Here is a 12249-nt window from a genome sequence, read left to right on the forward strand (position 1 = left end):
ATGACCAATGCTCTCTTCTGCCTGCCCCTATCATGGCTCCTGACAAACAAACTTCTGATCACCCTATGATATCCCAAGCAGGAGCTCTTCATAAGTATGCTCATTGTTCGTGGGACTTAAAGAAAATTTGTCCTTCCCTAGGGGCAAGGACACCTAGTTTTTAGTTTCAGCTCCGGTTCAATGCTGTGTGACTGTAGGTTAGTCACAGAAGTGATAACACTTACTTCTAGGGCTGGTATGAGGATTAAAAGGGGAAATAAGTAGTTAGTACAGCATCTAGTACATAGTAAATGCTTGATACCTGGCAGATATTATAATAAGCCACCTGATCAGGGCTTTCATTCATATTTTTAGTTAGTGATGGGAAAAAGTCCTGGGTGGAAGGCAGGCCAGTGCTATCTTTTTTTTTTTTTTTTTTTTTTTTTTTGATGCAGAGTCTTGCTCTGTCACCCAGGCTGGAGTGCAGCGGCGCAATCTCGGCTCACTGCAAGCTCCACCTCCCAGGTTCACGCCATTCTCCTGCCTCAGCCTCCCAAGTAGCTGGGACTACAGGCGCCCGCCACCATGCCCGGCTAATTTTTTTGTATTTTTAGTAGAGACGGGGTTTCACCGTGTTAGCCAGGATGGTCTTGATCTCCTGACCTCGTGATCCGCCCGCCTCAGCCTCCCAAAATGCTAGGATTACAGGTGTGAGCCAGTGCATCCGGCCCAGTGTTATCTTAACCTATAGGCAATCAATATAAAGGAATGGTGGGAGTCACTGGGAGATGCTGATCAAATCAAATTCTTAGGACAAATTGTTTATTAAACACGATTCCCAAAGTGGACATGTGTATGTATCCTGCAATTTGGCACACCCGTTAAAATCCTGGTTAAATGTCAACTGTCTTTATTTGTTCACTGAATCAGTCTCCCTGACCCCTCTTCTGCCTGCATGGAATAGGGGTATCAGGATCCAAGGTCTTCAGCTCATTGATTCATAGCTTGGCATCCAGCCCCAGAAACAGCAGGGAACAAATGACCCTCTCTCTCAGGGGACCCAGAAACAGGTTGCTATCTCTGGGGGTGGATTTGCTCAAACAGGTTTGCGGAAACAAACAAAATGGTTGCTTGCATCTAAATCATCAGGATCGCAGCTCTCACCAGCGCTTTTGAAACAGCCAAATGCCTGAGTCCAGCACCCTCTTTCCGCTTCCAAAATGGAATGGGGTTGTCTGCCAGCCTGCATCTTTGCCAGCATGCAAATGATGCACTTTGGGGTTTCACAGGGTATTAACCCCATGTTCTCCAATCCCTGATTAGGGAGGTAAGTACACTGCACCAGCTGTGCTTCTAGAAGAGAAACTAGGTGTGTGGGTGAGAGTGTTTATTTTCCAAAAGTGTTTGCAGCATGGGGTCATTTAGACAGCTGCATAGAGAAAACACAAATTCCCCCAGTGAGGTGTGCATCGAGGTTTTTAAGGACAGTACATTTGCAGTGAGGTACGCCATTCACACTCTTCAAATGCAAAATATTTATGTATATTTTTGGTGATGGAGCTGTTCATTTGTTCTAGTGATATTTACTAGCCTGGAATGAAGAGCCCTGTTATATATCATGCTTGTACTGTGTCAGCCAGTTTCACTCTTCCAACACCACAAATTACAAGCCGACACATAGTTGGGAGTGGACCCTTTTCCTATACTTTCCCCTTTGGTTCATAATAACAACTGCTGGTGATTGAGCTATGGCCAGGATTGGGGCTTGATGCTTTATCTGCCTCATGATATGCAGTCTCACCACAATCCTATGAGGTAGGTGCTGGTATTATCCCCATTTTGCAGATGAGGACACTGAGGCTCAGAGAGAAAGTGACTCATCCAGGATTACACAGTTTAGGAAGTCTCAGGGAGAGATGTGACTTTGGCTCCAAAGCTGATGCTTTTAGCTACCCTGACATTCTGTTTTCTCTTCCTCTTGGGCTGGAATTGTCATTCCTGGACCATCAGGACCTCCATAACCACTTGAGACTTTAGAGAGGTCTCCATCAACCATCCCCTGCCCCTCCAGATGAGCCTCCTTCCAGGCCCTCCCTGTAGCCTAGGCCCCCGTATTGGTTGGAGGTATAATCCCAGCTCTGGCTCTTTCCTGGTTGTGTGACCTGGGGTAAGTCACTTCACCTCTCCTCACCTGACTCTGCACCTCCACGAAGTGCAGGGAAGTATCCCATTCTGACAAGGCTGTAGAAAGAATGGAAGTGGAGGAGGCAATCTGCCCCACCCCTACCAGTCCCACACCTCCTTCTTGGGGAAGCTCGAGTTCTAGACACGGTCCCCTCCACTCTCCTCTTGTACTCACTCTCACTCTAGCAGCTCCTGAATCAGCATTCAACACACATCACTCTGCCTTGTGCAACGCCATTATCTCCCGAGGACACAGGCTCCGTTGTCACGGCAACCAGAGTCCTTCCACCAACTCTATTTAATAATTTCTTAACAGAGGAGCTGGGCTGGCTTGGTGGAAGGGAAAGAGCACTGGGTTAGGGGTTAGAAGCTCTGGGTCCTAGCCTCTGTAAGACCTAGGACTCTTCCTCTCTAGGCCTCAGTTTACCCATCTGTAACACAGGTGTGTCTGAAATGGGTGGGTTTTGTGAGGTTCTCTAGCCTAGAAAGACCTGAGAAATAGCTTTCCAGGTCCAGGAAGCTGGGAACAAGTGACCTGAGCTGCTGGAGATGAGTTGGGGGTTGGAGTGAGATTTGAGTGAGACCCAGAGGAAGAACCAGTTGCTGCCTTTGATGACTACACACTCTCTCTCTGCTGAATTGCCTCCAGAATGTCATTGTTCAAACATTTATGAGGTGTCTGTGATCCTCCAGATTCAGGGCCAGGATTGGTTAGGAGACAGTTGTTTTGCCTGCAGCCATCATAGCCCTTATCCTCCCCATTTTGCAGATGTGCAAACTGAGGCTCAGAGAGGGCAAAGGAGTTGCCTGTGGTGCCTCAGCAAGTGGAAAACTCAGCTCTTCATTCACGTCATGGCTCGTTTCAGAATCTGGGTCTAAGCCGTCCAGGAAGGTCACGTTGCTTGTACCTGGAGAAGACAGCCTGACCCTGGCCCAGTCCCTCTGCCCACCGATCTTGCTCTGGCCACAATCTGTGTGGCCTCTGGCTCTCACTCAAGGAACCAGCAGATAATCAAAGTAATACAGAGGTACCCACTCTGTGTTCTTGACTATGGGACCAGAGACTCCAAACAACACAGCATTCCTGCTCTTAAGGAATCTACGGTTTTCACTGCAAGTGGATCTTCAAAGGGCAGTAACAGCATCCAGTTTCTTTCTACAATCCAAAATAGGACCTGGCACACAGTAGGTGCTCAGAGTTTTATTCGGTCCAATTGTTTGTCCACATCTGCCCCTGAGGATAACTTGTCTAGGCCCCCCAGGGGCCTTTAAGAAAATCTCCCAAAGCAGCCACTGATCCATGTCTCCAAGGAGCTGCTTCAGACCCTGAGCTGAAGAGGGGTCTATAACCAATGAGGGGACCCTTACTTTGTGACTCCTGTCTAGCTCCAAGTTTGGGGAGGGGGCTGCTCTGCCCTGGCCCGGGCTGATGGCACCACTTTTAAGTGCTGACTTTGCCAGATCAGTGGTGCTATTTAACTCCTCCAGGGCTGGCGTTTTCATTTAATACCCGTGGAATAATTAACAGTGCTGCATCTGCTGTGTCATTAGTGGCATTCACTGCCATTTGGAGAAAGGGCTCTTATCTTCCTCAGTCATTAGTCTCGGGGAGGCTATTATGGGGGAAATGGAGGAGGAGAGGAGGAAGTGGGGCATGCAACTTCCCTCCCCTTGCCTGAAGAACTGGCGCCTGGCGCGGGGAGCAGCCGATCGTCCTATCCAATTGGTCCAAACCTCTTGGCTGTATGAACTGAGCATGCAAAGCCAAGAGGGGAAGGGCTGTATGAACTGAGCACGCAAAGCCACGGTCCCCCACAGGCTTGAGGCCCAGCAGGAGGCGGCTCTCCCACTTCTTTCTCAGGTCTGCAAGCCCAGGCCTCGGAGCCCTGCAGCTTTGGATCTGATTCCCAGCTCTGCCCCGTGTCAGTGGTATGACCTTGGGCAACTTCTTGAGCTCCCTGAGCCTCAGTTTTCTTATTGAGGATCCTGGGACAATGCTTGTGAAGTACTGGCTCAGGGCCTAGGTCACAGGCAGAGCCCAAGACTGAGAGATGCACATATCAGATCATTCTGTGTCATTATGCTGAACCAACCTGCTAAAAATGCGTATGTAATACATGCATGCATTTAAATTCCATCTTTAAAAAATACTCTTCAGTAAGATGATTTCTTCCCTCTCCCCAGGCCTACTTTTTATTATTATTTTTTAATCATAGGTGGATCCTTGATCTTAAGCTCTGGAAACATCTGACTTGGGCGGAAAGGGGCTTAGTCAGCTCAGGTGGCAGTGAAGCCTGGATTGCAGGCTGGCAGCTCAGACAGTGCCCAGGAAGCTAGTGGCTTTTGCTTTTGGCCACTTTCATTTTGTATTGTTTTCACTTTTTCTCAGCCCTTGCATGGCACAGCCAGAAATGGCGAATACAGAGAAAAAGTCCCTGGCTCCCCCACAGTTATCTTATCTCAGGTGCTTTTCAGAAGCAGCGTGACGATGGCATCACCAAGACCTGGGTCCAAACTTGGTCTGTGCATCCTGTGGCGAGTGACTCCACCACTCTTGCGCTCAGGGTCCCCTCTGGCAGAAGGAGAGAGTAGCACCTATTGTCCAGCATCAGCTTTGGCTCAGGGTCCAGTGCCCAGCAGGCCCTCTGAACTCATTGTCAGGGCCCAGCTGGACAAGTTCTCTCCCCACCATCCAGCCAGGGAACTGTCAAACCCTCAGGTCTCTTGCCTCCCCCTGCACCCCAGAGGGAAGCTCCTAGAACTCGTGATATTTCACAATCTCCAGCACAGCAACAGTCCAAAGGCAGAGGCGAGTGTGTCATGGCCAGGGTCAAGTGGTTTCCATCCCATATCCCCACCCCATCCCTGCCTTCGTGCCTGGGCATGGCTCAGAAGCACATAGCCTGCTCCTCCAGTGGGTCTGAGCTGAGGCTCACATACAAATACTCCCCACGACCTTCCTGGCTACAAAGACCTTTAGATCCTTCTGTGAAATCTCATGGGGGCCCCTGGTGTTCATTTCTCCCCCAATTCACCAAGGAAGGCATTCTTGTGTGCACATAGGTGTGTGAGAGCAACCATCCCTTCCTCTCCCTCCAGGCCTCATTACTGCTGGGACTCCCTGGCCAAATGATCACACTCTGGACCCCAAACTCTGGGCATAACCAAGGAGATGTTAATCTCTGGCCAGAGCTCAGGTAAGGTTACAACAGGATGCCACGGCCCTTTTCTCCCAAGCCTCACAGCCGTGCCTTCCCATGCTCTCTTGTAAGTCTCCATCTCTGAGTGCTCTGTGCTCTGCCTCCTACCAGATCTGGCCTCATCTGGGCTCCTTCTCAAGGGGCTACCTGGTGAACTTGGATTTCAGCCTAGAAAAGGTGATTTCCATCAGCTGGGAAACTAGGGGACAGAGATGAGGAGTAAGGGCTCACTGAGCCTCAGTTTCATCTTTTGGATGGGGATAATAATGGTACCAATAATAACAATAAAATTACCTTCACTTGAAGCTCCCAGGGCTGTCACAAGCTTCGACTGAGAAAACACTTTGAAAACTGAAATTCTACATAAGTGTTAACGTGTGCGTGTACGCACATGTGTGCAAAGGAGCCTCATTTGGGTCAAGGTCATTCTGCTTTGGGCTTTACGAGAAAACTAGCTTAAAAAAATCACTCCTTATTGGAGAGAGGATACTTCTCCAGGATCTCAAGGACCATATTTTCTTCCCCTGGAATACTTCATACATGATCAAAAGAAAGAGCAGCTGCAAGAGCATTTTTAGCGAAGTATAAAGTGCGGTTCTGATGACCGGGAGTATCGTGATCAGCGCTAAGTTGCAGCAAACCGCAATGCTGATACCAAATGTCTTTGCTCACTTCCCTGTGGCTGCTGCCCTCTCCCTGCACAGAATCTCCTTATCAAACAACACATCCATGAAAGCAACCTGCTGTCGATGTTTCAGGGCATCTTTGACCTTGAATGTCCCTCTGGCCAGGGCTCAGTTATCTCAGGAGCTGGCGTGAGACACAGATCTTGCAGACACCAGGCAGCCGACAGGTGGGCAGAGCTGCGGGTCACCATCCAAGGCAGTCACTAACTCCTGCATCCCCAAGCCTGGCCTGTGTGCCAGGATCCCATCCAGCCCCAGCAGCTAGGGGGCCCCTTTCACAGCCAACAGGGCCCCTGGCATCCTAAAGTGGCCCGTTCCACCTAGTTGTATATCCCCTGCTTTCAGAGCACCACAGCCAATCTCTCTGCAAGACCTGGCCTCCTTGTAATTTCCAATTTGTGAGAAATGTAAAAATAGAAGGCCATTCGCTGCAGGCAGCGTGCATAGAATCGGATGCCACTTTTGTGTCATGTCAGATCACAGTAAACGCAGCTGATGGCTTTGTCAGGGCACTCTCAATAGCTTCCTGAGCAGTAAGATGGTGGAGACAAAATTGGGAGATACCCGAGAGTTAGGGAAAGGTGGCTGAGTGCACGACATCAGCACTAGCTGCAAATGAATTTAAAATCTAGTCCCAAATATGTTGTAACTGGCTGGACATCTCAATTTGAACCCCAGTTCTGCAACCTAGCAGCTGAGGGACCTTGGGCACAAATTCATCTCTCTGCAAGTCAGCTTCCCCAGTTATCACACAGAAGCTATCATGCCACCCAGAGCTGTGGCAAAGCTCCACAGATGGAATGGATGAAGAAGTGCTTTGTAAACTGTGCAGCTCCTCAACTGGGGTGGAGGCAGCAGGGGGTACTCATGGTCATTGCCAAGTAAGCAGTGTCAGGGGCTTTTCAGTGGCAGGGATTTAAGCATGCCGTGACTGAGTTTGGGCTTTAAGGCTATTTACTAGCCCAGTGATCCTGCAGCAAGTGCTTTAGCCCCTCTCCTCCTCAGTTTCCTCACCCTTACAGGGATCATTATGCTACGTATCTCAGAGGGTTTTGTGAAAATTAACTGCAACTATGTAAGTAAGGCATACTGCACAGTCCCTGGCATATTGCCAACACGCAGTAACTGACAGTTATTACTGTTTTTGATACAATTGCATTGAAACAATATTTAGTGTTTTCTTCCTTTTCTGTTTATGACTGAATTCCAGGTCTGTGTTGAAATATCACAGCTTGCATTCACACCTACTGCCTATGCCAGGCAACTCTCCTCTCTGCTACTGGCCCACTTCCCACTGACTCCATAGCCCCTTCCCCTGACCCCAGAGGTCTTAGGTGAGCATGGAGTAGATGAAGATGCCGGATGTTAATACGCTCACTGAGACCCATTTCCTGGGAAGTCCTATTTTGGGGTGCACATCTGGCCTCCCAACCTTTTCTTTTTCATGCACCACCCTCTTCCCCTCCATCTCCCAGTGCCCTTCAGAGAACGGGGTAATGTTGGCAAGAAGAGCCACCCGAGCAGGGCCTGTCTGAGAAGCCAGCATCGAGGCGTGCCAAGCCACAGGACAGTGGACACATGATGATCTTTTCACCTGGCAGGGGCAGTGCCCAATGCTCTTGGCAATTGAAGTCAACTTGAGGTTGCTGTCATCCAGCGGGACTATACCCTGCCCACCATTCTCCAGGCACAGAGAAGCTCAGGCGATGTTGCATGGGTGAATTGAAGGGGTAGTCCCAATACAGGCATAGACAGGCCTGCTGACGCTCGCATTTTAGTTTCCATTTGGGCAGAGAGGCGATGAAGTGGCTCTAACTGGGTTTGGCATTGGGGCTGTGGCTGAGGAGAGGGGCTGCTGGGACGTGGGGTGGTGGTCAATGGGAAGGTGGACACATTTTGGGCTATACAACAGGGATGGGCTCCCAAGGACAAAGGAGATGGACTTCAGGATGCAGGTGGCTAAAGGTGGTGGCGAGGCTGAATCAACAGTCATTAACACTCTGCCTGTGACCCATAGAGAAGCAAGAGGGTGGAAAAGACATCTCCAAATTCCAAGTAGTGTGGAACTCTATCTCAGCTGCTGAGCTCATAGCCAAGCCAAGGAACGGCGTCTTTGTGTGATGGCAAGAAGTGGCCTGATATTGGTGCTTTATTTATTTCCTGGTGCTCTCAGCATGTCATATGCCACCAAGGTAGAGGACCAGCCACTGCTCCAATGGCAGGCCCACGGGAACTACCACCCTATCTCTTCACTTTACAGATGGAAAAACCGAGACCCAGAGACCCACGATAGGACAAAGTTGGCCTGGAAATTAGAACAGTAGGGTTAAGATCCCTGCCTTTCCTCCTCCTGGCTATGTGACCTTGGGCAAGTCACTTTCCCTCTCGGCATCCAGTTTCATCGCCTTTGAAGTAGGGATTAGAATAGTGCCTGCTCCACACGGTTCTTGTAGGAATAACCCCTGGCACAGCGGAAGCTTTGGGTACTCCATTCCTTCCTTCCAACAGGAACAAGAACGTACCCAAGGTCACCTGGCCAGAAATGGCAATGCCCCAGCTGAAAGCAAACCCTCATCTGGGGCTTGTTCATTCCCGGCTATGGACTAAGGGGCTATATTTTATAGCCTTCCTGGCTCAGTGAGACAGGTACAGGTTGCAGGTAGGACCATGCCAGTGATAGCATCACCTTCCATCCATGCAGGCTTTATTCTAAGAGATTTATTGAGGTCCTGCTGTGTGCTGGGCCACATGTAAAAAACATTTATAGCCTTTGCTGCTCTGGGGTCACCAGGCATGTAAAATCCATGGCAGGCAGGAGAGACGTGGCCACTGTGCATCTTTCGGCTTCGATGGACTTGATTTTGCCTCATCTTTACCCTCTAAGCTACCTACTCCTTGGTCTCTAGACATCCTTCCCAGCCCCATCTAAGTTCCTGGAGACCCACTTCTCATCAAGCCTCCAGACCTGAAATAAAGTGTCCCACATCAGGACAGAGGGTCCCTGATTTTACTTCCAGAGTGGCTGCCTCTCTCCTGTGTGTTCCTAGGGGAACCCCACTTTCCAGATGCTCTGCCAGACAGGCCGGGTTGCATCTCTCTGCCTGGGACTCACTGTTTGTCCTCCAAGGACTGGCCACTGAGCCAGCGCTTGGCTGGAGACAGAGCTCTTTCTTTGTTTGCTGCCTGCCTGACGATTTATTTCTGAGGCTCGAGGGAGGCTCAGCCATTTTGCCAGGGCTGCTCTGGGAAAAGGTCCATCCCACTCCCCCAGGGACTCCCACTTCTAAGGGCAAGTTCCTTTTCCCCTTCTCTGCCTTGGAGAGGGTCTGTGCCTGCTCCAACCAGACCCTGATCTGGAGCTGGGTCAGTCCTTCCCAATGCGCTCCAAAGATAAAGAGATAACATGCAAAATGCGAGTAGCTTTTACTGACCTCCTTTGTTTTGGAATTTGGGGGACTGAGGTAACAGCCTTTTTAGGCTCCCTCAGGAGGACACTTCCCCCAAAGTTCCCAAAGACACAGAATCTAGGCACTATCCAGCACGCAACATCCCTCCTCTCTTGCCAAACACCCACCTTGTGTGTCACAGAAAAACAAAGGTAGACCACCAATGCCACTCAGTCTGATACCGTCTCTGATTTTTGGGGTGTCACAAAAGCTCAGGAGCCATTTTATTCCCTCCCTCCCTGCCCCCCCCCCAGCTCTTCATGGGGATAAGGCTGAGTTTCCTGGGAAAGGGAATGAGCGCTCCAGCCCCACATCGGGAAGGAAGATGGTGTTATCATTTGGCTTTTAAAAAATTCTCCTTGAGGTTCATGTCTATTTTGGGAGGATATTAGCTCAGATCCTCAACAGGGGACTGCCCGGTCTGAGTTTCTGGTCTGAAGACCGAGCCAAGCCCAGAACAGGACATCTGTGGGTGCCACCCGTGGGGACGTGTGCTCAGAACCCAATGGGCACTGCCCGAGGCTACCGTGGTGAGCAGTGTCGCGCCCTGGAATAAACGCAGAGACCAAAAGCAAGAAGGGGAGCGCAGTTCCGGAAGCAGCAAGGAGGCACAGTCCTCCAGCCCTCTAAGGGACCGCCCGCACCCCACATCTCTTGGAGAAAGTCGGGGCTGGGGGAGCGCGGCGCGAGCTCTGATGCACTAGGCTTAGCTCCGGTGCACTCTGCCCAAGCCGCGGTGTGCTTTTAAGCCAACGTTTCTGAGAGCTTGGGCTGTCCCAGAGATGTCCCATCCTCAAGTCGCACCCGACCCCGCCGTAGCCCGCAGAGAACAAATGAGGGGCATAGCTCTAACTCGGCTCAGCTGACCCCGGCATTGGGAAAGTGGCGCACGGCCCCCCAACGCTGCTCGTGTCATTCACTCCGCGTCCCCTCCATCCCCAGGGGAATGAATAGGGAGCTTCGACGGCTCCAGCAGAATCCAGTGCCAACTTGCGGGGCCAGTGGGGCACCGCGGGAGAGAAGGGGCATGCAATTCTCGCCTCTGTTCCAGCCCTCCTGCCTCCCGCGTGTCCCTGGGGACGGATGGCCTGGGCGCACGTCGGGGTCCGAGCGGCGCCCCTGCTCCTTCATGTGGCTCCAGGGAAGGTGCGGCGCGGGGGCTTGAATCTCCAGGTGTCCGCCCCCCACCCGGCCCGGCTCGCGGCGGCGGCTCGGGGCTCTGGCCGGTCCTGCGCCGTTATCCCAGGCTCTGCGCCCCGCGCCCCGACGCCGGCCGCCCGTTCCTACCTGCAGCCGGGGCTGCGCTGCCCGGGACGGGCGCTGCGCGGGGCGGCTCGGCCGCTCCGGTGCGCTCGGGACGCGGGGCCGCTCGGGCTCGGGCTGCGCTGCGCTCCCGACTCCTCGGCTCCTGGGCTCAGCGCAGCTCACCCGCAACCTCTCCGCTGTCTCGGTCTTCCGAGGGCGGGCGGAGGGACGCGGGGATGGGAGAGGAGGGGGGAGCGAGACCGGAGGGATGGAGGGGGAGGGCGGGGCCCGCGGCGCCAGGAGCCCGCCCAGCTCGGGGAGGGCCCTGCCCGCACCGCCCGCCCCCGCCCAGCGCTCCTCCGGCCCGCGCCGCGCGCTCCCTCCGCAGCTGCCTCTTGCAGCTTCACCGCCAGCAGCCTCTCTCCTTTTCCCTTCTCCTCCTCTCCCCTTCTACGCCTCCCCTCTCCCTTTTTTCCTCTCTCATTCTCGCGCTCTCTTCTCCCTCCTTCTCCCCTCTCTCTTCCTCCCTCCCTCTCCCCACCCCCTCCTTCCCTCGCCTGCCCCGCCGTCCCGCTCCAGTCTCTCTCCTTCCTTCTCCTTCCTTTGATGGCTCTTCCCGGCTTCATCCTGGGTCACCAGCCTGTCCGCCTGTCCGCCTTGGTCTCTGTCTCCCTGTCTTTCACAGCGAGCACTCCCCTCCTGGCTTTTCTCCTTCCAGCCTTGCAGCACTGCTTCCGTTGGCCTGTCCTTTCTGTTTCTCTCTGCCGTTGTCCTCTTCTCGCCCTCTGTGGATCGCTGTGGGTGGGGGTGGGCCCGTGCCCCCTCCCTGCTCTAATCCTAGGGCAGCATCTCCTGCCCGTTACACCTGGAAACACAGGCCTGGCCTGGGGTGACCAGGCTCTGGGTACCAGCTGGGAGTGTGTGTAAGAGTGGGGGTGGGAAGGACACCCTTCTACTGCCAGCAGTTGGTCATGGGACACAAGTGGCTGTGTGTATGGATGGACAGATGGGGAAACAGATTACTCAAAAGGGAAACAGGCATGGTGGTAGGAGCCCCAGACACCCTTCTCCCAGTTCTTGAAGTTTGAGGGATTCTCCCAGAGAAGTCCCCTTTCCAGCCAATCCCAATCCAGCACGTAGGGACTCCTTCCCTTGTCCTTGCCAAGGCCTGACCTCCCCACCCTCTTTTATAAAGGCTTCTGGGAATGGGGCCACATCTGCCCTTCCCTCTGGGCTCCCCAGGAACTCAGAGAAAAGATTCCTTCTCTCCAGCCCTGACCTACTCTTCCCCTCCTCTCTTTGTCCCCAGGGATGGCCTTTGCTGATGGACCTCCGGTCCTCCACCCCACCTAATCTGGCCTCCTTCCCGCTTTCATCCATCTTCGAGTCCCCCAAGGCAGTGCTCACCAAGGTCACCCTGACTTCTCCTGTTTCCCCACACTCTCACTCATGAGCAGGGAATCTTGGTGTCTTTCTTGACCCATTCACCTCCCACCACTGATCACCAGG

At 52.7% G+C, this 12249-nt stretch overlaps 1 protein-coding gene across 2 annotated transcripts in view; it reads right to left on the reverse strand.

Moving 5' to 3' along the window:
• SLC6A1 (solute carrier family 6 member 1) overlaps positions 1 to 11147 on the reverse strand; it is a 46789-nt gene extending 35642 nt beyond the window's left edge. For both annotated transcript variants that reach the window (XM_030801647.1, XM_030801650.1), the window contains exon 1: positions 10783 to 11147. The gene's annotated coding sequence lies outside the window, so the exon portion shown is untranslated. The remainder of the gene's footprint in view (positions 1 to 10782) is intronic.
• Positions 11148 to 12249: the final 1102 nt, after the last annotated feature.

This window comes from Nomascus leucogenys, chromosome 21, assembly GCF_006542625.1.
Source record: "Nomascus leucogenys isolate Asia chromosome 21, Asia_NLE_v1, whole genome shotgun sequence".
Lineage (NCBI taxonomy): Eukaryota > Metazoa > Chordata > Mammalia > Primates > Hylobatidae > Nomascus > Nomascus leucogenys.